At 41.2% G+C, this 27,033-nt stretch overlaps 1 protein-coding gene across 6 annotated transcripts in view; it reads right to left on the bottom strand.

Annotated features, from left to right (window-relative positions):
- Window positions 1-27,033, bottom strand: part of LOC123848574 (putative uncharacterized protein DANCR) — a 70,049-nt gene that overhangs the window by 8,943 nt on the left and 34,073 nt on the right. The window contains exons 7-8 of one of the 6 annotated variants that reach the window (XM_064584478.1): window positions 10,844-11,170; window positions 10,340-10,756 (exon numbers count right to left, since the gene is read on the bottom strand). The exons of 1 other annotated variant lie outside the window; for it this stretch is intronic. The gene's annotated coding sequence lies outside the window, so the exon portion shown is untranslated. Of the gene's footprint in view, window positions 1-10,334; window positions 11,171-27,033 lie in introns of those variants that run through there. 4 more of the 6 variants (XM_064584484.1, XM_064584483.1, XM_064584477.1 and 1 more) reach the window with 4 other exon arrangements.

The following is a 27,033-nucleotide window of genomic DNA, read 5'->3' as shown; positions in this document are numbered from 1 at the left end:
TATATGTTTCTCTCACATTGTACTAAGTTTTGTGTAATCCATCAGAGGTGAAGATGCCCATCCACAGTTTTAGGGATTAGAGCCTTCTGTCTTCCATCTGCCAACCTCAGAACACAGTTTATCTCTACCTCATGGTTCAAGATGGCTGCTTGAACTCCAACCTTCACATCCACATGGCAGTGGACCAAAAGGAGGAGGGAGGAGATGTTTTTCTCCCTTTCAGGATACACGTCACTTCCACCAACTCTCCCTGGCCGGAACTGAATCACTTAATCATGTAACCAAACTTGTCTCCTAGGGAGACTAGTGCAGGGAAGGTGTCTATGTGCCTAGTTAAAAATTGGATACTTTATTATAAAGGCAGACAGGGAGAATGGATAAACAGTCTCTGCTATGCCAAGATGTATTATAAAATAGGACACTGGTTTCATCGTCAAGGGTCCCAAGTTCTACAGGGTCCCTCCAACACACACAACTGTTCTCTGCATGACCTTGAGAATTCCTTTAACTTCTCTGGGCCTTCAATTCTTCATCTGCAAAGGGAGGTTATCCTGCCCATCTCATAAAAGTGTTCTGTTAACTAGTGAGGCTGTCATAATAAAAGGGCTTAGCAGGGATAGAAGTAATCAGTTTTAGGGAGGATATTCATTTTATCTAACCTGTAAACTAAAGATTTGGAAATAAACAAACCTCTGTCTTTCCGATGTTCATCCTGTAACCTGGCAACCAGCAAGAAGTCCTTAAGTGCACAGAACTAGGCTGATGTCATCAGCTTCCTCAGAAATGCCAAAGTTCACCTGACCGGCTCCTTGAGCAGGTGGCAGCTATGGGCCTTTGGTCACAGAGCTCAGATTCCTGAAATAAATGACTGGAATATAGTTTCCAGTAAAGCTGGATGTGTTCACGTGTCACATAGAAGCAGGATTTTGGATGAGTTGGTCTCTCGAATCTGGATTAGAGGCAAAGTAGAGACAGAACTAGGGTCCATTTGTTCTTGTGCTGAAAAGCTCCCTCTACCAAATAATATAATACGATTAGCTATTGTTTATGAAGTGCCTACTAAGCTAAGCAGCAGACTCTAGGCTAAGCTCTTTAAATAATTATCTCATTCAACACTCAACAGTCCAAAGAGGTGGATACCAGTCACCCCTCCATTTTCCAGATAGGGAAATTGGGGTCTAAGAGGCCACAGTTACTCCAGGCTAATAGCAGGATCTGTCCCAAGAAGTCTGGCTCCATAACCCTTGAACATAAACCACTAATTACCTTGCCTCCAACTACCTAAAGTTGTAAGATGCCTCGCTTCCAATTCAGCACACAAGTCTTAAAGGCCTACTATGTGCCAGGCTCTGGACTGGGTGTTGCTGTTGTAGAGACAAAAAAGACACAGTCCTAATTTGCAAGGAGTTCACAAACTGGTAAGGACATGTTGCTGGGTACACTGAGTGGTTGTGTACACGAAAGGATAGCCTAACCCACCCTGGAGGCCATGCCAGAAGCAGTCAGGGAAGGCTTCCTGGAGGAAGCAACACCTGAACTGAGTCTGATGTCTCTGATTCAAATCAATTGAATGTGTCTGAAATAGTATATGCCACACACACACACACACATGCACACACAAATATTACTGCTTTAGAATTACTCCCTTTTGATCCATCAGTTTGACCCTCCTAATTTATTTACAAACAGAGCTGCAGTCACCGTTAGTAAGGATGGCTGGGTGGGCTTTCCTGAAATTCAGCCCACCTATTTTATGGCTCAGGTGTTTCATTTTAGGTTCCAGCAGATTTTAGAGCAAAAGGCAGCCTCACATAAGAGATCAGAGGATGACAGAAGCCAGGCCCACACCTGTCCCTGCCACACCCCTGTCTGGAGAGCTGGGCCCCTGGTGTGATCCAGGTCATCCTTTCTTCTGCTCACACTTCCTTACCACGGGCCAGTTATGACCTTCATTCTCATCTTTTATCCCCACAAACATTGTTTCCATGGAGAATACTTTGTTCTGTTGAAAAACACAAGCCTTGAAACAGAAAACAAAAATAAAAAATTAAAGCATGTGTTCAATTTTCCACTGCTTCTTTAAGGGTCCTCGCATGGAAGGGTCCAGGTCCTGCATCCACCCATCTGAATATTTTTTCTCTCTTTTTTTTTTTTTTCCCTCACAGGGGTAAGAAAAATGAAAAGCCCGGGACTCCAGCCCATTGCAAGAAAGTAAGATCCAGAAAGGGTGCAGCAGGAACTGCGGAGATGCCCTGGGTCCCTGGCTTTGCCTCCTGAGATGTGTGGTATGGGGCATAATCAGCTACTACTTACTAGAACATGCACACAGTGGATGGCAGGAGTGCCCGGACTGTGCAGAAGGGGCATGGCAAGGGGACTTGCCAGGGGGCCACACTTGACATGCAACCAAACTGTCACTGGCTGCTGGCAGAGATGACAGGCTGGACATGATGAGAAAGGAGCTAAAGGCTTCCTTTGGGGTTAGAAGAAAGAAAAGATCAAGGGAGAGATGGAGGAAAGGAATGAATGGACAAAAGGGAGAGAAAGAAAGAGAAAACTTAAGAACCAGGGTTTCTGGGGGGCAGAGCAAGATGGCAGAGGGGTAGGAGACCTAGATTTCATCTGGTCTCAGGAATTCAGCTGGATAGGGATCAAAACATTCTGAACACCTACGAACTCAACAGGAGATCGAAGAAAAGAATAGCAACAACTCTCTGAACAGAAAAGCAACCACTTTCTGGAAGGTCTTTTCTGATTTGTTTAGAGTATATTTTCTGGGGACATTGTTACCCTGTTAGCATTTTGTTCTCTCATTCATCTATTCTCCTCTGGACAAAATGACAAGACGGAAAAAAAATCACCTCAACAAAAAGAACAAGAGGTAATACCAACTGCCAGGGACCTATTCAATACGGACATTAGTATGATGTTGAACCTAGAGTTCAGAATCATGATTTTATAGATACTAGCTGGGCTTGAAAAAAGCATGGAAGTTATTAGAGAAACGCTTTCTGGAGAAATAAAAGAACTAAAATCTAACCAAGTCAAAATCAAAAAGGCTATTAATGAGGTGCAATCAAAAATGAGGCAGAAGAGAGAATCAGTGATATAGAAGACCAAATGATGGAAAATAAAGAAACTGAGAAAAAGAGAGAGAAACAACTACTGGATCACGAAGGCAGAATTCGAGAGATAAGCGATACCATAAGATGAAACAACATTAGAATAATTGGGATCTCAGAAGAAGAAGAAAGGGAGAAAGGGGCAGAAGGTATATTGGAGCAAATTATAGCAGAGAACTTCCCTAATTTGGGGAGGGAAACAGGCATCAAAATCCAGGAAGCACAGAGAACCCCTCTCAAAATCAATAAAAATAGGTCAACACCCCGACATCTAATAGTAAAACTTACGAGTCTCAGAGACAAAGAGAAAATCCTGAAAGCAGCTCGGGAGAAGAGATATGTAACCTACAAGGGTAGAAACATTAGATTGGCAACAGACCTATCCACAGAGACCTGGCAGGCCAGAAAGGACTGGCATGATATATTCAGAGCACTAAACAAGAAAAATATGCAGCCAAGAATACAATATCCAGCCAGGTTGTCACTGAAAATAGGAGAGATAAAAAGCTTCCAGGACAAACAAAAACTAAAAGAATTTGCAAACACGAAAGCAGCCCTACAAGAAATATTGAAAGGGGTCCTCTAAGCAAAGAGAGAGCCTAAAAGCAACATAGGCCAGAAAGGAACACAGACAATACACAGTAACAGTCACCTTACAGACAATACAATGGCACTAAATTCCTGTCTTTCAATAGTTACCCTGAATGTAAATGGGCTAAATGCCCCCAATCAAAAGACACAGGCTATCAGATTGGATTAAAAAACAAGACCCAACGATATGCTGTCTGCAAGAGACTCATTTTAGACCCAAAGACACCCCCAGATTGAAAGTGAGGGGGTGGAAAACCATTTACCATGCTAATGGACATCAAAAGAAAGCTGGGATGGCAATCCTTATATCAGACAAATTAAATTTTAAACCAAAGACTGTAATAAGAGATGAGGAAGGACACTATATCCTACTTAAAGGGTCTATCCAACAAGAAGATCTAACAATTGTAAATATCTATGCCCCTAACATGGGAGCAGCCAATTATATAAGCCAATTAATAACCAAAGCAAAGAAACACATCGACAACAATACAATAATAGTGGGGGACTTTAACACCCCCCTCACTGAAATGGACAGATCATCTAAGCAAAAGATCAACAAGGAAATAAAGACTTTAAATGACACACTGGACCAAATGGACTTCACAGACATATTCAGAACATGCCATCCCAAAGCAATGGAATACACATTCTTCTCTAGTGCCCATGGAACATTCTCCAGAATAGATCACATCCTAGGTCCCAAATCAGGTCTCAACCGGTACCAAAAGATTGGGATCATTCCCTGCATATTTTCAGACCACAATGCTTTGAAACTGGAACTCAATCACAAGAGGAAAGTCGAAAAGAACTCAAATACATGGAGGCTAAAGAGCATCCTACTAAAGAATGAATGGGTCAACCAGGAAATTAAAGAAGAATTTAAAAAATTCATGGAAACCAATGAAAATGAAAACACAACTGTTCAAAATCTTCGGGATGCAGCAAAGGCAGTCCTAAGAGGAAAGTATATAGCAATACAAGCCTTTCTCAAGAAACAAGAAAGGTCTCAAATACATAACCTAACCCAACACCTAAAGGAGCTAGAGAAAAAACAGCAAATAAAGCCTAAACCCAGCAGGAGAAGAGAAATAATAAAGATCAGAGCAGAAATCAATGAAATAGAAACCAGAAGAACAGTAGAACAGATCAACGAAACTAGGAGCTGGTTCTTTGAAAGAATTAACAAGATTGATAAGCCCCTGGGCAGACTTATCAAAAAGAAAAGAGAAATGACCCAAATCAACAAAATCATGAATGAAAGAGGAGAGAACACAACCAACACCAAAGAAATACAAACAACTATAAGAATATACTATGAGCAACTCTATGCCAGCAAATTAGAAAACCTGGAAGAAATGGATGCATTCCTAGAGATGTATCAACTACCAAAACTGAACCAGGAAGAAATAGAAAACCTGAACAGACCTATAACCACTAAGGAAATTGAAGCAGTCATCAAAAATCTCCCATAAACAAAAGCCCAGGGCCAGATGGTTTCCCAGGGGAATTCTACCAAACATTTGAAGAAGAATTAATACCTATTCTTCTAAAACTGTTCCAAAAAATAGAAATGGAAGGAAAACTTCCAAACTCGTTTTATGAGGCCACCATTACCTTGATCCCAAAACCAGACAAAGACCCCATCAAAAAGGAGAATTACAGACCAATATCCTTGATGAACATGGATGCAAAAATTCTCCCCAAAATATTAGCCAATAGGATCCAACAGTACATGAAAAGGATTATTCACCACGACCAAGTGGGATTTATCCCTGGGCTGCCAGCTTGGTTCAACATCCACAAATCAATCAATGTGATACAATACATTAATAAAAGAAAGAACAAGAATCATATGATCCTCTCAATAGATGCAGAAAAAGCATTTGACAAAGTACAGCATCCTTTCTTGATCAAAACTCTTCAGAGTATAGGGATAGAGGGTACATACCTCAATATCATAAAAGCCATCCATGAAAAACCTACAGCAAATATCATTCTCGATGGGGAAAAACTGAGAGCTTTTCCCCTAAGGTCAGGAACATGGCAGGGATGTCCACTATCACCACTGCTATTCAACATAGTATTAGAAGTCCTAGCCACAGCAATCAGACAACAAAAAGAAATAAAAGGCATCCAAATCAGCAAAGAAGAAGTCAAATTCTCACTCCACAGACGATATGATACTTTATGTGGAAAACCCAAAAGACTCCACCCCAAAACTGCTAGAACTCATACAGGAGTTCAGTAAAGTGGCAGGATGTAAAATCAATGCACAGAAATCAGTGGCATTCCTATACACCAACAACAAGACAGAAGAAAGAGAAATTAAGGAGTTGATCCCATTTACAACTGCACCCAAAACCATAAGATACCTAGGAATAAATCTAACCAAAGAGGCAAAGGATCTGTAATCAGAAAACTATAACATACTCATGAAAGAAATTGAGGAAGACACAAAGAAATGGAAAAATGTTCCATGCTCATGGGTTGGAAGAATTAATATTGTGAAGATGTCAATGCTACCTAGAGCAATCTATACATTCAATGCAATCCCCATCAAAATACCATCAACTTTTTTCAAAGAAATGGAACAAATAATCCTAAAATTTGTATGGAACCAGAAAAGACCCCGAATAGCCAGAGGTATGTTAAAAAAGAAAAGCAAAGCTGGCGGCATCACAATTCCGGGCTTCCAGCTCTACTACAAAGCTGTCATCATCAAGACAGTATGGTACTGGCACAAAAACAGACACATAGATCAATGGAACAGAATACAGAGCCCAGAAATGGACCCTCAACTCTATGGTCAACTAATCTTTGACAAAGCAGGAAAGAATGTCCAATGGAAAAAAGACAGTCTCTTCAACAAATGGTGTTGGGAAAATTGGACAGCCACATGCAGAAGAATGAAACTGGACCATTTTCTTACACCACACACAAAAATAGACTCAAAATGGTAGAAAGACCTCAATGTGAGACAGGCGTCCATCAAAATCCTAAAGGAGAACACAGGCAGCAACCTCTTCAACCTCAGCCGCAGCAACTTCTTCCTAGAAACATGGCCAAAGGCAAGGGAAGCAAGGGCAAAAATGAACTATTGGGACTTCATCAAGATAAAAAGCTTTTGCGCAGCAAAAGAAACAGTCAACAAAACCGAAAGACAACCGACAGAATGGGAGAAAATATTTGCAAATGACATATCAGATAAAGGGCTAGTATCCAAAATCTATAAAGAACTTATCAAACTCAACACCCAAAGAACAAAGAATCCAATCAAGAAATGGGCAGAAGACATGAACAGACATTTTTCTAAAGAAGACATCCAAATGGCCAACAGACACATGAAAAAGTGCTCAGGATCGCTCGGCATCAGGGAAATCCAAATCAAAACCTCAATGAGATACCACCTCACACCAGTCAGAATGGCTAAAATTAACAAGTCAGTAAATGACAGATGTTGGCGGGGATGCAGAGAAAGGGGAACCCTCCTACACTGTTGGTGGGAATGCAAGCTGGTGCAGCCACTCTGGAAAACAGTATGGAGGTTCCTCAAAAAGTTGAAAATAGAGCTACCCTATGACCCAGCAATTGCACTACTGGGTATTTACCCCAAAGACACAAATGTAGGGATCCGAAGGGGTACGTGCACCCCGATGTTTATAGCAGCAATGTCCACAATAGCCAAACTGTGGAAAGAGCCAAGATGTCCATTGACGGATGAATGGATAAAGAAGATGTGGTATACATATACAATGGAATATTATGCAGCCATCAAAAGGAATGAGATCTTGCCATTTGCAACGACATGGATGGAACTGTAGGGTGTTATGTTGAGCGAAATAAGTCAATCAGAGAAAGACATGTATCATACGACCTCACTGATATGAGGAATTCTTAATCTCAGGAAACAAACTGAGGGTTGCTGGAGTGGCGGGTGGGGAGGGATGGGGTGGCTGGGTGATAGACATTGGGGAGGGTATGTGCTATGGTGAGCGCTGTGAATTGTGCAAGGCTGTTGAATCACAGATCTGTACCTCTGAAACAAATAATGCAATATATGTTAAAAAAAAAAAAAGAAGATAGCAGGAGGGGAAGAATGAAGGGGGGAAATCGGAGGGGGAGATGAATCATGAGAGACGATGGACTCTGAAAAACAAACTGAGGGTTCTAGAGGGGAGGGGGGTGGGAGGATGAGTTAGACTGGTGATGGGTATTAAAGAGGGCACGTTCTGCATGGAGCACTGGGTGTTATGCACAAACAATGAATCATGGAACACTACATCAAAAACTAATGATGTAATGTATGGTGATTAACATAACAAAAAAATTAAAAAAAAAAAAAGAACCAGGGTTTCTAAAACCAGCTTCTGTCAGAAATTCTTGCCCCATTTGTTAAAGGTCTAAAAGCCACATTTCATGAAAAATTGTCAACATGTACCATTAGGACTAGAACTCCTTTGTGCCATGATGGTGTGATTTAAAGCATTTCAGTCTTGGAGAAAAGCAAAATTAACTTTAAATCCTAATGCTACTGCTTCTTAGCTGGGTGACCCAGGATAAGCCTGTTTCCCCGAGAGTGAAATGGGTATGAAAACACCCTCGTGGAGGCGAAAATGCCTTGATCGGTGGGTTGCAGGCAGGGGCTCTGAGAGGACCCTGGTGGGCCCTTCCTTCCCTTGCGGGATTAGAAAACCTGATGGCCTGGCTGGACTGCTCCCGACAGTCGCCCGGTGAGAGAGGTCTCGGAGGAAGGCAGTTCTAGCTGCTGAAGGCTGGGGGGGATGGCCTGCGGAGGTGCGAACAGTTGGGCAGACAGCACAGGAAGCAGTAAGACCATGTGGGTGGAAATCGAGCTGTGGTAGGTGACCATCAGGCTTCCGGCTCTGGCCAGGCATTTCGCTGATGATCCCTGGTCCACTGGGTTCTCACATATTAATTACTTTTCTTCTCTTATCCCTGTGGACAGCCCTGTGATGCTCTGGAATATCCTGTATTCCTGGTGTGGAGTTTTGCAGCCATTGTTTGTTTGTTTGTTTGTTTGTTTTAAGTAAACTCTAGACCCAACATGGTCCTCAAACTCAAGACCCCGAAATCAAGAGTTGCAGGCTCTACTGAATGAGCCAGGCAGGCACCTTTGTCCCCAGTTTTGAAGTTGATGGCACTTATGTTCTTTCTTCAATAGCTGTCCCTTTCTCTTAGGTTACATTGACCTGTGCTGAACTCACTCCCTTGAGTAGGGATTTGGCTCATATTCAAGTTCTCAGAACTGAACCCAGTTTGCTGTAGAGGTTGTGTGAATACTTGGGTGTGTGTGCATGCATGCACGTGTGCATGTATGAATGTGTGTGCATGTGTGTGCATGCATCTGTGCAGGAGTGGATATGTGTGAACTCCTGTGTGTGTGTTCCCACCATGTGGCACCTTCTGTCAGCTCTTCCATTCTATTCCCAGCCTCTCTTTTAATACGTTTCACCCCCAGTCCTTTGAAACATTTCATCTTTAAACCCAGAAAAACGTTAAGATTCTATCTGGGCTTCAGGAATTATATATTTAAAAAGTCACTTCGAATTGCATGATCATTAATCTGGGAACATTATCCTTTTTGAATCTTTCAAGTTGTTTCATGAGCAAATCTAAATGAGTCCTTTCCCCTCTCTGTTTAGTAAGTTAACTATTGTCCTTATTTTTGATGTTAAGAAACCCCCACGGTACTTCCTTGCATTATATAGATTTCTGACAGCTCTTAAAATAGCTTGCAATCAGAAAAAAAAATTATATTCTCCAAGATAGACTTTAAAAAATACAATTCTCCAGGAATGAAGTTAAAAGAGAAACTTACATATGTAGCAATTGCTTTGGAATGCACTTTAGTACAGTAATTTCTTAATGTGATGACACAGTCTAAATATGTTATACTTGCAGTGTTCTTGAAACAACTTATCAAGGTACTTTGTGCTATGGAATGAGATACTTCACTCCAAGTCAAGAGATCCAAGTGCTCCAAAGAGAAATAGAACATAATGCCTATTTGGGGGGATAGCTCCAAAGAAAAAGAAAAACTAAACCTTACTAAAACTTGGAAAATCTAGTGTACTTAAATGAAATGGTTCAGTACAGTTGATCTGGATAAAGACATTGTAATACAGTGAAACTACTTTAATCTTGGATATATGAAATATAGTTGTTGACTTAGAACCCATTCAGTGTTTCATAGGGACCTCATCTTCATTTCAGCTATTCAGGTATGTTTAATTTTGTCATAAAACTTATTAATGTATCATATAAATAGAAAGGTACATTTTAATGTTGAGGGAGAGGTTCCTTTTAAAAATAACTTCTTTCCTATTTTAAAAAGTTACACACAGGGTGCCTGGGTGGCTCAGTTGGTTAAGCAACTGCCTTTGGCTCAGGTCATGATCCTGGAGTCCCGGGATCGAGTCCCGCATCGGGCTCCCTGCTCGGCGAGGAGCCTGCTTCTCCCTCTGACCCTGCCCCTTTTCATGTACTCTCTCTCATTCTCGCTCTCTCAAATGAATAAATAAATCTTTAAAAAAAAAAAAAAAGATTCTCTCTCTCCCTTTTCCTCTGCGCCCACCCCCCCCACTCTCTCTAAAAAAAAATAATAAAAATAAAAATAAAATAAAAATAAAAATAAAAAGTTACACACACACACACACACACACACAAAGTTACACAGAAATGTACAGAGAAAATAAAAATCACCCATGGTCACACCTTTAGGGAGAACCACTATTAACTTTCTGGTGTCATCCTTCCAGCATAAATAATGTAATTTTTAAAAATTGGGGCATCATCATGTGTCTACAATTGTGTGTCCTGGTATGTTGTCCTTGTTGTTTCTTCTGAATGTTTGCTGGGGAGGTTTTGTCATGTCATCATACACTCTTCCATCAGCATTGGCTACATAGTCTTCCATTGAATGAAAATACCATGATTTTTAAAAAATCAGTTCACCGCTATGCGTCACCCATACAAACAATGGTGTAGATAGGCCTTTGGGCGTATCTGTGATCCGTTCTCTGGAATAAAGGGTATGAGTATTTGTAAAGCTGTTCATATATAAGGCTGAATTACCCTGTAGAAAAGCTGCACCAATTCATACTCACTCCAGGAATGTATGAGAATAGTGGGGAAATTGGACGTGCAGACTCTGGGTTCACAGCTTGGCTCTGTCACCCTCCAGTCATGTGATATTCCTCAGACTTCCGAAAAGTAGAGGAGATAAATGTATGTCATGTGGCCATTTTGAGGATTAAATGAGATAAAGAGCTTAGGCCTGCAAATGGCAGTTCGTGATCATCATCCAGATTCTTCCGCTTGTGATTCAATTCTCTCAGCAAACACTTCTGAGGGTCCTCTGGCTGCCGGCCTCCCTTCCCGGCACTTGGGGTGCACAAACAGATGAAGGTCATGGTCCTCGTGGAGCTCACGTTCTAGTCCGGGGAGGGAGGAGACAGACAATAACCAGCATAAACACAAACAGACATATTTAAAAAGTTACTGTAAAGTATATTGGACGGCAAGGAGCATGGTTTGGGGGATAAAGCAGAGCCGAGTAAGGATTTCCAGGAATTCAGAGGGCTCGGGTTGGAATTTTAAGAAGGGTAATCAGAATAGACACTAGTGAGGTGACAGTTGAGCGAAGACTTGAAGGGGGCGAGAGGGTTAGCCCAGGGGATAACAGGAGAATGGCTCTAAGTGGGAGCGTGCCCGGAGACTCCGTTCCAAGCAACGGGCAGTGCAGGCAGCACCAAGGGCTTGAGACGGAGGATAGGAGAGGGTGACATCAGCGGGGTGGCAGGTGCAGGCCACGTAGGTCTTGCAGGGGGTCGGGAAGCAGAGCAGGTGGGGCCTTTTTTTATGTGTGGAGTGAGGAGGAGCCCTCGCAAAGTTCTGAGCAGGGGAGTGACATGATGTCTCACATTTTGTGAAAATCACTCTGGCTGCTGTGTTAAGAATAGACAACAAGGTTCATGGGTAGAAACAGGGACCCTGGTGAGGGGTCTCTGCTGCGGGAGGTCATAGTGAGTCTGGCCAGGGTGGGAGTAGCGAAGGTGACTGAGTGGTCCAATTCTAGACATGTTGTGAAGGTCACGCTGGTAGGATTTCCCATGGGTTGTGACTCGAGTGTGGGGTAGGAGAGAAATAGGAGTCAAGGATTTAGTCCAAGGATTTTGATCCAAGCACCTGGAAGATGGAATTGCCCTTGATCGAGAGGAGGGAAGATCAGGAGTTGAGTTCGGGAGGTGCTAAGTTTGAGGAGTCTTCCAGACATCCAAGTGGAGGTACTGAGAAGGCAGCTGGATAGATGAACATCTGGGGTTTGGGAGGGAGGGCTAGAATGAAGATGTACGTTCGGGAGTCATCGGCACATGCATGGTGATTTTAAAGCTACAAGATTAAATAAAATCTCCAAGGCTATGTATTGAGATAGAAAAGAGGAAAGGGTCAAGGACTGACCCCTGTGGAGGTTCCAACTTTAGAAGATGAAAGAAAGAGAAAACTAGCAAAGGGGACAGAGAAGAGGCAAGCAGCAAGGTAGGCAGAAAACTGGGTTGGTCTGATGTCCTGGAAGCCACGTGCAAGAAGGAGGAGTAAGAAAGGAGAGATCCCATGTGTCAACAGCCACCGAGGGATCAAGTTAACACAAAGACTGAGGGGCGCCTGGGTGGCTCAGTGGGTTAAGCGTCGGCCTTTGGCTCAGGTCATGATCCCAGGGTCCTAGAATCGAGTCCAACATCAGAGGGGAGCCTGCTTCTCCCTCTCCTTCTGCCTGCCGCTCCTCCTGCTTGTGCTTTCTCTCTCTCTCTCTCCCTTTCTCTCTCTTTCTGTCAAATAAATAAAATCTTTAACACAAGGACTGAGAACCTATGGGTTTGTGTGCAGTCAGCAGCTTGCCCAGCTGAGAGCTGACTTGAGGCAGTGGGTAGAACAAAAAGCCTGATGAGAGTAGGTTTAAGAAAAAATGAGAGAAGACTTGGAGATAGTGAGTACAGATGAATCTTTGAGGAGTTTGGCTCTAAAATAAATATGGCAGTAGCTGGTTCAGGAATTATAATGAAAAGAAGGTGGTATGTGTGTGTGTGTGTGTGTGTGTGTTTCAGAATGGGAAAGATATGACATGTGTGCAAGTTTAATGGAAAGGATCCTGAAAAGGGAGAGGAAAACTTTGTGAGGTGGGAGAGAGGAGAACTGCTGGAACAACATCTTGAGTAGGCAAGAGAGAATGGAAAGTGGAAAAATGCACATTAGATTGAAGCATAGGAAATTCATCTACACCAAGACTTGGCTTTGGGCTCTGGTGAGTGGTAAAGAGTCTGTGAACATTCTCTTCCCATTGCCACACTTTCTCATGTACTTACTGAGCATCTACTAGATGTCCAACACTAGGTTGTTCATTAGGTCATTTTACCAGGTTCTTATATTATTGACATGCCTTCACCTCTCCAGAACACTCAGGAATGTTTAGAGGACTTCCAGGGTTTCAAATGACTGGGGTAATGATACCCATAGAAGCCTGAAGGATCAGCATCTTTCCAAAGCCCTCCCTGACTACATGGGCCCTTCCTGGGGTCAAGAATTTAAAGCAGTTACCCTATTATCCATTACCAAACACTGATAGAACCTCCTGCTAAAAATAGTTGTGCTAAAAATAAAAAGTTCCAGCCCTTATCTGAAGTTTGTCAGCTAAGCAGCCAACATCTACTTCTACATATTTGGAAACATCTGGACAAACACTTGGATATTTGCAAACATCAGATATCTTGGCATCCTTTGGCATTTGCAAAGCTTTTACTCCTTATCTAGGTATTCTGGTTTTGTGTAGACAGAGCCAAGCAGTGTGAATGATCCACTTGAAATCAAGCCTCTATCCACAAAGGTCTGTTTCCATCCTCATGGAAGCCCTTACCAGGGGAAGAATACAGTAATCGTGGAACCATGCGAAACAGAATGTCATCACCATGAAAATAAACACTCCCTTATATTTAGGGGTAAATTCTTTCACCAAATCTTCATTTTGTGTTTCAATTCTCATTCTAAGCAACTAAACTATTTTCATTTCTCCTGTTAACTCAAGAAATTACATCTTCCCCTCATCTTCTTTCTAACGTTTGATGAAATCTTAAATGTATTAAAACCCTTCCACACTGCGGCCAATGTGTACTATTCAGGTTCTTATCAGGCCTCGAGGTTAAGTCAGCTTTGCCTTTATTGCCTTTGGATTATGTTACTGCAGTTCATTATGAGTTGTTGGATAAGATGCTGCAGCCTAACTGACTGGAAATTAAATCCAATGTACCGTTCAGCTTTTCAAAAAAAACCCGTGATTCTTTGTAGTCAATTGGGTATTAAATTCAGCTTCCTTTATTTATTCAAGGTATCATGATAAAAGATAGGCAGATCTTTTATCTATTTTTCTTTATGCCCTTAATAGCACCTTGCAATCTGTTGTCCCGTGTTTATACATACTTATTATGTATGAAATGCCCTTCAAATCAAGGAAAAGCAAACTTCTCAGTAGCTGGTTTCAGAATCTTTGATACCTCTCCATCCCTCTGGTGTAGTAATAACTCAAGGATGTTTAAATGACTTTATATGGTCAGATTCCACAGGAGAGAAACTGTTCAGAGGCAGCTAGTCAATCTGCTGGCTTCTTACTCCTTCCTCTATGGTTCCTACCATATCCTTTATATGATATGAGTTTTGAGAGTTAAAAATCGGTGAGAATGGGGGCGCTTGGGTGGCTCAGTCAGTTAAGTGGCCAGTTCTTGGTTTCAGCTCAGATCAGGATCTCAGCGTTGTGAGATGGAGCTGTGCTGTGCACAGAGCCCGCTTAGGATTCTTTCTCTCCTTCTCCCTCTGCCCTTCCCCACTCATGCTCTCTCTCTCTAAAAAAATAAAATAAAAATAAATTTTAAAAAATCTGTGAGGAGGCTCAATGCCATAAGTAGATCTTTGAATCCCAGAAATATTATATTTTTCACCACACATGTGTAAAAGGAAGAGAGTAAAATTATAATTATTGATGAGTATGTATAACTTGCATTAGGTATGGTAACTCTATTACTTGAATTAGGTAGGATGCTGTAACAAATAATCCCCAAGATCCTGTGACATAGCATAACAGAAGTTTATTTCTTGCTCATGTAGCAGTTCAGTGTAGGTGTCTTGTTCAACCAGTAGCTGTTCGTCCCTATGGTCATTCAAGGATCTGGACTACCTTCAAGTTGTGGGTTCAATAGCACCTGTTAATTTGGACTCCTCTGAACCTGGCTACCAGATAGTGGAGGGGAGCATAAAAAATCCCATTTCTTAAAAGTCCCAGTTTAGAAGTGACACACTGCTCTGTTCATACACCATTGGTGAGAATTGGTCATATGCCCTGATCTGGATGCAAAGGAGGCTGGGAAGTGTAGTTCCCTTTGGGGACCCGTGTCCAAGTGATAACCCTAAGCTAAGGAAAGGGGTAACATGAATGTTAGCCAGCCATCTCCGCCATACTTGTGTAATGTAAGTACATTAAAAAGTATATTCCATAAAGACTCCTGCTATTAACATTTTGGAATATAGCTAACAAATACTATACATACTGTTCTATTAACTGGATTTTGTTCATTAACAATATATTGATTCATACATCTGTCACATGTATTTTAGATGTACATCATTTGTGTGAACAGAGCATAATTGCACATAGCAGCCAAAACATTTTCTGGTGTGTCTATTTGGTAGCTAATATCACAAAGACAGGGACCAGCATGAGACTGTGTAGTATGAAGGGGTGAATTCAGGTTTTGGGGTCAAGCATATCTGGGCTCACATCCTAACCCTCGTATTTGCTAGCTTATAATAATAGGAAGCACTTTCCTTAATCTGTAAAACAGGGATAGGAACTTCAGTTTTTCTATCTGTAAAATGAAGATAATTACCTTTTTTATTAGGTTTCTGTGAGGGTTAGTGAAGTAATTTATGTAAGGCACTCAAATACCAAGACGCATGATGACTACATTTCTTAAATATGATAAATGACTTTATAAGATGTATAAGTTTTTTATTGAGATATAGTTGACATAACAGTATATTAGTTATATTAGTTTCAGGTGTACAATGTGATGACTTGATATTTGTATAAACTGTGAAATGATCACCACAATAAGTCTAGTTAACATCCATACCACACATAGTTACAATTTTTTCCTTGTGATAAGAACTTCAATCATCTACTTTCGTAGCAACTTTCAAATATAATACAGTATTATTAATTATAGTCACCATGCTATATATTATGTCCCCAGGACTTATAAGTGGAAGTTTGTAGCTTTTGACCACCTTCACCAATTTCGCCCACCTCCCCGCCCCCCCCAACACCACCTCTGGCAACCACCAATCTGTTCTCTGTATCTGTGATTTATCAGTTTTATAAGAAAACTTTTATGTTGTCAGCATTTTATGGCCTAGTGAGATGGACAAGCAAGTAAAGCAAATTAGAGACTGCATACGCCTCACCTGGGGATCTTGATGCTGATTCAGTAGTTTTCAAGTGAGACCACGAATCTGAATTTTTAGCAATTCCCCTAGGGTGATTCATACTTCCCTTGGGACCAAAACTGAGAAACACTGATATATAGGCTCTATCTAGACAGCCAAATAGAGGCCAGCAAATCTCAAAGAGTAAAAAAGCAGAAAATTAAGAGAAATGAATAAATGACCACAGAGTTGTAAGAGAAGCAGGAGATAAGAGGAACATTTATAGCAGTATCTCAAGAGGCAATTTGGGTTAGACAAATTTTCATTGTATGGGATCATCCCGCATTGTAGACATTTTGCATCCCTGTCCCCCGCCTGCCAAATATCAATAGTATCTCCACAATTACTGTGATCATGAAAAATGCCTCACATTTTCCCAAATATTTCTTACGGGAGCAGACCCACCCATGGTTGAGGACCACTGGTCTAGTTCAAAAGCTTCGCCTTTTCAGATGAGGGAAAGGACCACTTGCTTGTGGTCACACAGCCAATTGGTGGCATGCTGGGAGTAAACCGAGTATCTTGTTCCACATTGAGGGCTTCTTTCCACCATGTGGCCATCTCAGTTTAAAATGCTTTTAAGTGCAAGACAGAAAGTCCAATTTGATCTTACTATGATCACAGGGAAATTGATTGGAACACTTCCCTGGAAAGTCCAGAGATAGAACCCATTCAGGATTATCTGAATTGAATGGCTGTGACGCCATCTGCTTGTGGCTTAACTGGCTTTGCCTTCCTCTGTGTCCGCTTCATCCTCAGCCTGTGACAAGATGCTGGCCAGTTTCCCTGGGTGAGAAGGAATAGACTCAACTAGTCACAGAGGAGACTCAATGACCCAAGTCAACAAAAGGCGGGGGGTCATTGAAGTGTAGCCTGTCTGCTGGGTCTCATCCTGCCACACTGAATATTGAACACACTCAAAGAAAAAAGTCAGAAACCAGAAAGTAATTAAAAAGCAACTGTATGCAACTAGTAAATCGTTGAGCACTACATCAAAAACTAATGATGTACTATATGTTGGCTAATTGAACATCATCATCATCATCATCATCATCATCATCATCAAAGTAATTGTAGTCACTAGTTGTATGTTCAAAGGCCAATACAGGAATCCAAGTCAGATACTGCAGCAACACTTCCTTATCATCTCAGGGCTCCTACTCATACATACCCTGACATGGCTTCAGAATCTTGATGTGTCTCTCTTTCCTGGAAGCTTTATTCTCTTTCTCTTGCCTCCCTTGTCTCCTGTCCTGTCACTCATATACATTCTCTCCATGTCAAATGCCAAAGACCCAGAAATCAGCAAGCCAAAACAGGACTCGCCTCAAAGTTGGGGGTAGGGGAGAAGTTGAGCAGACAAAGGCAAAATCATGCCATAACTAGAGAGGACACCATACCAACAGACACTGATATTTGTAGACATTTGATGCATTTTCTCATACCATTCTCTCTCTCTCATCCTTGATTCTTTGCTGATTTGCTCCAGACTTAAAATCCTAAGCAGAAGAGCCCCATTGGCTCAGCCTATAGCATATTCCCATGTCCTAGGTGCTAAAGGGCAGAGAAAAGTGTATGTTTGAGCATGTGAACTACTAAAATGGAAGACAAGTCCTGCCTTTGGCCAAGATTCATACAATAGGGAATTCCCCAAACAGGAAGGTAGTTCTGATGCTGGGCAGGCATCTGAACTTGGCAGTGGTTGGATAGATGGATAGATGCATGGGTAGATGCGTTGATGGATGCAAGGATGAATTTGGTGGTTCTGATGGGCCACGCAGAGTTCCTCCCCTTTTCAATCCCCTATTCTTTTCTCCTGAGGCTTTAAGGCACAGTGGGACTTCCCCAGAGACTGGAGGACCATACTTTCACCTCCTTCTATGTATAAATAAAGAGAGGATAAGTTAAATTAAGGAGAGGATAATTTAGAATGGAGAGCCAGAAATCATGTATGCCTTTGTTAATCTAACATGTAGAATCATTGTAGTTATGTGTGTGGATAAATAGGTCCTCAGATTCTCTACCAGGTCTCGTCCATATCCTTGATGAGTCATGTCTGGTATCTCTACCAGTTCTCATCCATATTCATGATGGGTCATGTCTGGTATCTTCAGCCTTCTACAGCCACAAGGAAAGACATAAGCCAATATCACACCAAGAAGACCTGAGCAAGCAGGGCGTTTAGTACATTTAAAACTAAGGCAGATCCTGGGGTGCCTGGGTGGCTCAGTTGGTTAAGCGACTGCCTTCGGCTCAGGTCATGATCCTGGAGTCCCGGGATCGAGTCCTGCATCGGGCTCCCTGCTCAGCGGGGAGTCTGCTCCTCCCTCTCCCGCTCCCCCCTCTTGTGCTCTCTCACTCTCTCTCTCAAATAAATAAATAAATAAAATCTTTAAAAAAAATAAAACTAAGGCATATCCTTCGAGATTTCAGAGTTAAAATTGTGTGAAATGACTATTTTGCTCAAGATCCATATATGTACAATTTTGAGCCTATACTTACATATTAGGCACCTTAACTATGTAATTGCACTAATCCTGACAACAAGATTAATATCCCCCTTTTGTTTACGAGGAAGCTGGGAGGGTGTACTTCTCTTGAGGGCACACAGCTAGTAAGTAACAGAGCCGGAATTCCAAGCTCAGCCATGTCCAGTACACCCAGCAGTCGGACTCACAGCCTAATTCCCTCCCATGCCAGCCGTACTAAACAAGTCCTTTCTTTGCCGCTTTGATATATTCATTTGTAGTCAGTTAAACCGGTTTTTAGGCAGACTTTCTTAATGGATGTTAATGCTTCTGTGCTAGAACTAGCTTTCTCTCCAGAATACCCAGGAACATTTCAAAGTCACACTGAGCAGTAACAAATTACATTTTCCTCAACAAATTTCTTAGCTGTCATAAAATGATTATGGATGTTGCCTGTGTAGGTTGGTGTTTCTGTCCTGGCTGTGAGCCGTAGTGCAGGAAAACATCAAAGTTTTGTGGGTGACAAAGAATCACCTCTGATCTTGACTTCAAAGATAACCAAACAAAAACCTTCCCAGCAACACCTTTGAGATTAATGTCAATCAAGTTTTTCTGCAGCTTGTTGATACAAGTATGCACATTACAATGAATGAAGCGTGTTAGGAAACTATAAACCTCCTCTAAAATGGCAGTAAAAATACCTACAGGAACACACAATTTTTTTCTGATATATTATAAGAGAATTTAACAAATGGACACTTTTTACCCCTTAGCCCTGATTCTCCAGCACCAATTTTAAAAGGGTGTCAACAAAGCTCCATCACCAAGAGGGATGGTGCTCTTTCTAAGCCATGAATCCAAGCACCTGACATCTTCTCTACTGTGTGCAGTTTTCCTTTCTGTCCTGCTCTCCTGAGTATGCATGCTGAGTTTCTCAAAGCCTTTTGATCTGGGTCTGGGGCTTACTTGAAATTTTCAATTCTACCTCCACCTCTTCTGGAACGTGGCAATCTGAGGAAAGACACCTTGCTCCTGGCACACTTCCCAGGCTGGCTCAATGCCTCATGTTGGTGTCCCACGGCACCCAGGGCAACCTTGACCACATCATTTACTATATGGCATCATCTTTGAGCTCTTAGACAGCCAGGACCATGTTTGGACCATCTTTGTATCCCAGACACAAAGCCCGGTGCCCAACACAGAGTGGGTGCTCAGTACCTGTTGTCCAATTAAGTGCACAAATGGAAGTACAGACCACCCTTCATGCATACAGTTGAAAATGAGTGTCCTCAGGAGTCTGGGAAAGGACAGCAAGAATGGTGGGGACAGGTCAACTGGAACAAGGATGGGCAATGGGAGTATGTGATGTGGAAAGGTCCAGGGAGTCAGAGGAAGTACAGTTACTAGAAAGGAGTGCATTAGGCACAAGCTAAAGGTGACAGAGATGATAATACAGCCATTATGGGGCCTGAGCTAGAGCTTCAGGCCCCAGAGGGCTGACATTATTTTCCATGTAATCAGTGTCCAGATGGACTCTATCTTTTTTAACTCTTCCCATCCAGAAGGGTTTGGCTGGGATTTTGTATTTATTTATTATGTGCTTATGTGAGATCCAGGCTAATGTGGCAGCACCCTCATTTGTGGGACAAATGCTGAACAGCTTCCTCAGCTCTGCACACCCATGTCCTCGATGATGAGTCCGCCCCAATAGGAGCTTGATAACACCTCCAGACTGGGAAAGATACTATGCTATTGGAATTGGACTCAGGGCATTATGAGACACCTTAGAATGGTTTTTAAACATTTTCAATCAAAATACTCTAAATTTAATAATTCATTAGTCAACAAACGTGTGTAAAGTTTCGATGACATGTTAGCTATTATGCTAGATCCAAGGATAATAATCACAGTCTTAATTAAAATAACAGTAGCAATGCTCAAATGTAAAAGCATTACACTTTTCACATCACTGTGCTTCTACAGCCACAGAAGAATGTGAGCAAGAGTATCACGTCATCTACAAAGAGTGAGGGTTTGACTTCTTCTTTGTTGAATCAGATGCCTTTTATTTCTTTTTGCTGTCTGCCTGCTGAGGCTAGGACTTCTAGTACTATGTTGAACAACAGTGGTGATAGTGAACATCCCTGCCTTGTTCCTGATCTTAGGGGAAAAATATTCAGTTTTTCCCCAATAAGAATGATATTCATTGTGAGCTTTTTGTATATGGCTTTTATGATATTGAGGTATGTTCCCTCTATCCTTTAATCAAGAAAGGATGCTGTACTTTGTCAAATGCTTTTTCTGCATCTATTAAGAGGATTGTATAGTTCTTGTCCTTTCTTTTATTAATGTAATGTATCACATTGATTGATTTGTGGATGTTGAACCACCCTTGCAGCACAGGAATAAATCTCACTTGGTCGTGGTGAATAATCCTTTTGATGTACTGTTGGATCCTATTGGCTAGTGTCTTGGTGAGAATTTTGGCATCCATGTTCATCAAGGATATTGGTTTGTAATTCTTTTTGATGCGGTCTTTGTCTGGTTTTGGGATCAAGATAATGCTGGCCTCATAGAATGAGTTTGGAAGTTTTCTTTCCACTTCTATATTTTGAAACAACTTCAGAAGAGTAGGTATTAATTCTTCTTTAATTATTTGGTCAAATTCCCCTGGGAAGCCATCTGGCCCTGGACTCTTGTTTGTTGAGAGATTTATGATTACTGCTTCAATTTCCTTGCTGGTTATGGGTCTGTTCAGGTTTTCTACTTCTTCCTGTTTAAGTTTTGGTAGTTTTTTTTTTTTTTTTAAAGATTTTATTTATTTATTTGACAGAGAGAGAGACAACACAAGCAGGGGGAAAGGCAGGGGGAGAGGGAGAAGCAGGCCTCCCACTGAGCAGGGTGCCCGATGTGGGGCTCGATCCCAGGACCCTGGGATTATGACCTGAGCTGAAGGCAGATGCTTAACTGATTGAACCACCCAGGAGCCCAGTTTTGGTAGTTTATACATCTCTAGGAATGCATCCATTTCTTCCAGATTGCCTAATTTGTTGGCATACTGTTGCTCATAATATGTTCTTATAATTGTATTTCTTTAGTGTTGGTTGTGATCTCTTTTCTTGCATTCATGATTTTATTTATTTGGATCCTTTCTCTTTTCTTTTTGATAAATTCTGCCATGGGTTTATCAATCTTATTAATTCTTCCAAAGAACCAGTTCCTTGTTTCATTGATCTGTTCTACTGTTCTTTTGGTTTCTATTTCATTGATTTCTGTTCTAATCTTTACTAATTCTCTTCTCCTGCTCCGTTTAGGCTTTATTTGCTCTTTGTTCTCCAGGACCTTTAGGTGTAAGGTTAGGTTGTATATTTGAGACCTTTCTTGTTTCTTAGGACCACCTTTGCTGCATCCCAAAGATTTTCAACAGTTGTGTTTTCATTTTCATTTGTTTCCATGAATTTTTTTTTAATTCTTCTTTATTATCCTGGTTGACCATTCATTCTTTAGTAGGATGCTCTTTAGCTTCCATGTATTTGAGTTCTTCCATATTTCCTCTTATGATTAAGTTCAGTTTTCAGAGCATTGTGGTCTGAAAATATGCAGGGAATGATCCCAATCTTTTGGTACTGGTTGAGACCTCATTTGTGACCCAGTATGTGAGTCTATTCTGGAGAATGTTCCATGTGCACTCGAGAAGAATGTGTATTCTATTGCTTTAGGATGGAATGTTCTTTTTTCTTTTTTAAGATTTTATTTATTTATTTTTGTGGGAGAGAAAGAGAGCATGCACACGCACGCACAAGAGAGAGAGAGAGCTCAAGCGGGGGGAGAGGGGCAGAGAGAGAAGCAAACTCCCTGCTGGGCAGGGAGCCCAATGAGGGACTCCATCCCAGGACCCTGGGATCATGACCTGAGCTGAAGGCAGATGTTTAATCAACTGAGTGACCTAGGCACCCCTAGGATGGAATGTTCTTGATTATATCTGTGAAGTCCATCTGGTAAAGTGTGTCATTCAAAGCCCTTGTTTCCTTTGTTGATCTTCTGCTTAGATGATCTGTCCATTGCAGCGAGTGGGGTGTTGAAGTCTCCTACTATTATTGTATATCATCAATGTGTTTCTTTAATTTTATTATTAATTGGTTTATCTAATTGGCTGTTCCCATGTTAGGGGCATTAATATTTACAATTGTTAGATCTTCTTGTTGGATAGACCCTTTAATTATGATATAGTGTCCTTCCTCATTTCTTATTACAGTCTTCGGTTAAAAATCTAATTTGTATCACATAATGATTGCCACCCCAGCTTTCTTTTGATGTCCATTAGCATGATAAATGGTTTTCCACCCCCTCACTTTCAATGTGGAGGTGTCTTTGGGTCTAAAATGATTCTTTTTTTTTAAGATTTTTAAATTTTATTTATTTGACAGAGAGAGAGACAGCAAGACACAAGCAGGAGGAGTGGGAAAGGGAGAAGCAGGTTTCCCACCAAGCAGGGAGCCTGATGCGGGGCTTGATCCCAGGACCCTGGGATCATGACCTTAGCTGAAGGCAGATGCTTAACGACTGAGCCACCCAGCCACCCCTAAAATGATTCTTTTGCAGACAGCATATCAATGGGTCTTGCTTTTTTATCCAATCTGATACATTGTGCTTTTGATTGAGACATTTACCCCATTTACATTCAGAGTAACTATTGAAAGATATGAATTTAGTGCCATTGTATTACCTGTAAAGTCACTGTTTCTGTATATTGTCTCTGTTCTTTTCTGGTCTGTTACTTTTGGGCTCTCTCTTCACTTAAAGGACCCCCTTTAATATTTCTTGCAGGGTTGGTTTAGTGATCACAAATTCTTTTAGTTTCTCCTTGTCCTGGAAGGTTTTTGTCTCTCCTTCTATTCTGAATGACAGCCTTGCTGGGTAAACTATTCTTGGCTGCATATTTTTCCCATTTAGCACTCTGAATATATCATGCCAGTCCTTTCTGGCCTGTCAGGTCTCTGTGGATAGGTGTGCTGCTAATCTCATGTTTCTACCCTTGTAGGTTACAGACCTTTTGTCTCGAGCTGCTTTCAGGATTTTCTCTTTGTCTATGAGATCACTATTATATGTCGAGGTGTTAGCCTATTTTTATTGATTTTGAGGAGGGTTCTCTATGCCTCCTGGACTTGAATGCCTATTTCCTGTCCCAGATTAGAGATGTTCCCTGCTATAATTTGCTCCAATATACCTTCTGCCTCTCTCTCTCTCTCCTCTTTTTCTGGGATCCCAATTATTCTAATATTGTTTCATCTTATGGTATCACTTATCTCTTGAATTCTCCCCCTCATGATCCAGTAGTTGTTTATCTCTCTTTTTCTCAGCTTCTGTATTCTCCATCACTTGATCTTCTATATCATTGATTCTCTTTTCTGCCTCATGTATCCTAGCAGTTAGAGCTTCCATTTTCTATTGCATCTCACTAATAGCCTTTTTTATTTTGACTTGATTAGATTTTAGTCCTTTTATTTCTCCAGAAAGAGATTCTCTAGTGTCTTCTATGCTTTTTTCAAGCCCAGCTGGTATCTTTAATCATTATTCTGAACTCTAGTTCTGACATCTTACTTATGTCCATACTGATTAGGTCCCTGGCAGTTGGTACTGCCTCTTGTTCTCTTTTTTGACATGAGTTTTTCCAACTTGTCATTCTGTCCAGAAAAGAATAGATGAACAAGAGAACAAAATACTAAAATGGCAACAATGACCCCGGAGAAATATACACTAAACAAATCAGAAGAGGCCCAAAACAGAAATAAATAAATAAATAAATAAATAAATAAATAAATAAATAAATAGAGAGAGAGAGAGCGAGTATAATCAGACAGGTGAACAGAACAGAGCAATACACTATATCCTGGGTGTATTTTGGTCTGTTTGTTAGAAGAAACTACATCCAAAAATTGTAAAGAAAGAAAAACTTATATAAGTTTTATATGATGAAAATAAAGAGTGCAATTTTAATATATATATATATAATTAATTTAAATACAACAAAAAGATATAATGTAAGTGTAAAAATTAAAAATTTAAAAGATTTTTTAAAAAATTGATAAAATAAGAAATTGGTTGAAAAAGGAAAGAGAAAAAATTAAAATTGAAAAAACTAAAGAATCGTGGGGAAAAAACAATGAATTCTATATACCAATTTCCCCCTAGCACTGGAGTTGTTCAGTTCTGTGTGACCCAGTAAATTTGGTCTTGGCCAGATGTTCTTGCTTATCTTCTGGGGAAGGGGCCTGTTGCTCTGATTCTCAAGTGTCTTTGCCCGTTCAGAACTGTACCGCCCTTGCCAGGGGGCCAGGCTAAGTAATCTCCTCCCCTTTGCTCTATGTGGCTTTTGTTCCCTGAAGGCTTTCCCCACAGCTTTAGAGGATGAGAATGAAAATGGTGGCCTCCCAAACTCTGGCATAAGCTTGGGGCCCCACTCCTCAGTGAGCCCTCAGAGAAGAGCAGTCAATCACTCCTGTCTCCCTGGTCTCCATCAGCACTCCGTGCTCACCCAGCCTGTGACCAAGCATTTGTATATCAGACACACAACCCCATTTCAAGTCTCCAAAGCCACTCCTGACAGGTGAGGAAGCAGGGGTCTCCCCAGTTCTGCTGCTTGCTGGGCCCCTGCACAGAGAGTGGTTGCCTTACTGCCCCACAGTTTGCAGTATATGGCAGCCCTGAGCTGGGAGCCCACTCCTGGTCTCACTGAATGCCGCCGGCTTCCTTGCTCTGATGTCTGGGAGCTCTGCCACACTCAGGCACCCTGGAGGATCCTGAGGCCACATCGTCCCACCTAGGATTCCACCCCCGCTTAGCCACCTGCACACCTTTCAGACAGGGACATCCCTCACCAGAGCAGACTTCTAAAAGTTCTGATTTTGCGCTCCATTGCTCTATCACTTTCTGGTGCCAGCTTACAGACGCTCCCTCCCCCACCCTTTATCTTCCCATAGATCACCTGGGATTCACTTCTCTGCACCTCCTACCTTGCAGAAAGAGGTTGCTTGTCTATTTGTAGAGTTGCAGCTATTCTTTTCTTAGGTCTCCAGTTGAGTTTGCAGGTGTTTAGAATGATTTGATAGCTATCTAGCTAAATTCCTGGGACCAGATGAAACTAGGGTCCCCTACTCCTCCACCACCTCGGACCAATCCCTATCTTAATGAAAATAAAGAGTGCAATTTTGAAAAAACAAATAGACCTCCATTTACAAGGCAACTCTTTCACTTCCTTTCTACTGTTTTGATTATCACTTGCAAGATTTATCTTATTCTTGTTTTGTTTAAATTTGGAAACTGAAATGTTGAAGAGCAGCTGATAGAGCACATATTCCAGACTTGAAAGTTTTAGCTTAGTATCAACTCTTCAGGAAAAGAAAAAGCTAGCAGATTTTCATTTTTCATGAAAATATGGCAATAAAAATACATTTGCAGTTACAAAACAGGTCAAGGTCATTTGCAGCGCTCATTAATTCTGCCACTCCTGTGAAAAATGCTAAAAGCAATGCCTACATTTTGCAAATGGAAAAAAGTTAACAGGTTTCATCTTGCACTGGGTATAAGAGCAAAGCCTGTGGTAGAGCCAGAAATAGAACCTGAATGCATTCATGTTCCATTTTTGATATAGAACAGGACTCAACTCAAGCAGTCTCATTAAAATTGTGCTACAGAAGAAGCAGGTCTACCTCTTCACTCAATTTTCTTTAATATAATTAAATGGTTCATTTTGGCTGTGCTTTCAACTGGATACCTTATGCTAATTCATTTAACCGACCAACCAAATATCATTTACACAGTAATTGCATAGAATACACTGGATGCTAAGCATAATAGGTAGCATGTAATCATTTTAAAGAATTCTTTTAAGAAAAAGCAATATTTGAAATCCAATACAATCAACCATTAGAGGATAGCAAACACTGTTGCTTAAGGTCAGCTGGCAGTTGACCATTCAACTTCTAACATGGCTGCCTTAATATAATTCTGGGTTTTAAAGGGTTCAAAATTAAATCCCACAAACACTGTGAAGGAAAAGCACCTTCAAAGTTGTAGAAATCGAGAATTCCGTGCTGCCATCCTGTGTCCACCATCTGGGCACTGCAGCTATGATTTCAGTTTCCCTCCCTAAGTTTGTGCATTTATGCACAAGTGTTGGGGTGGAACTTGAGTCAGTGCTGCTACAGTGTTTCAATGCACTTAGAAACCCTAATATGTCCACCAGCCATCTATACTACTGGACTGGGAATAGAATAGTTCTCACAAAATCTTAGCAATAT

This window comes from Mirounga angustirostris, unplaced genomic scaffold (assembly GCF_029215605.1).
Source record: "Mirounga angustirostris isolate CCGP_5_RB_7025 unplaced genomic scaffold, mMirAng1.0.hap1 SCAF_2, whole genome shotgun sequence".
NCBI classification, from domain to species: domain Eukaryota; kingdom Metazoa; phylum Chordata; class Mammalia; order Carnivora; family Phocidae; genus Mirounga; species Mirounga angustirostris.
This window is presented reverse-complemented; position numbering and strand designations above follow the sequence as displayed.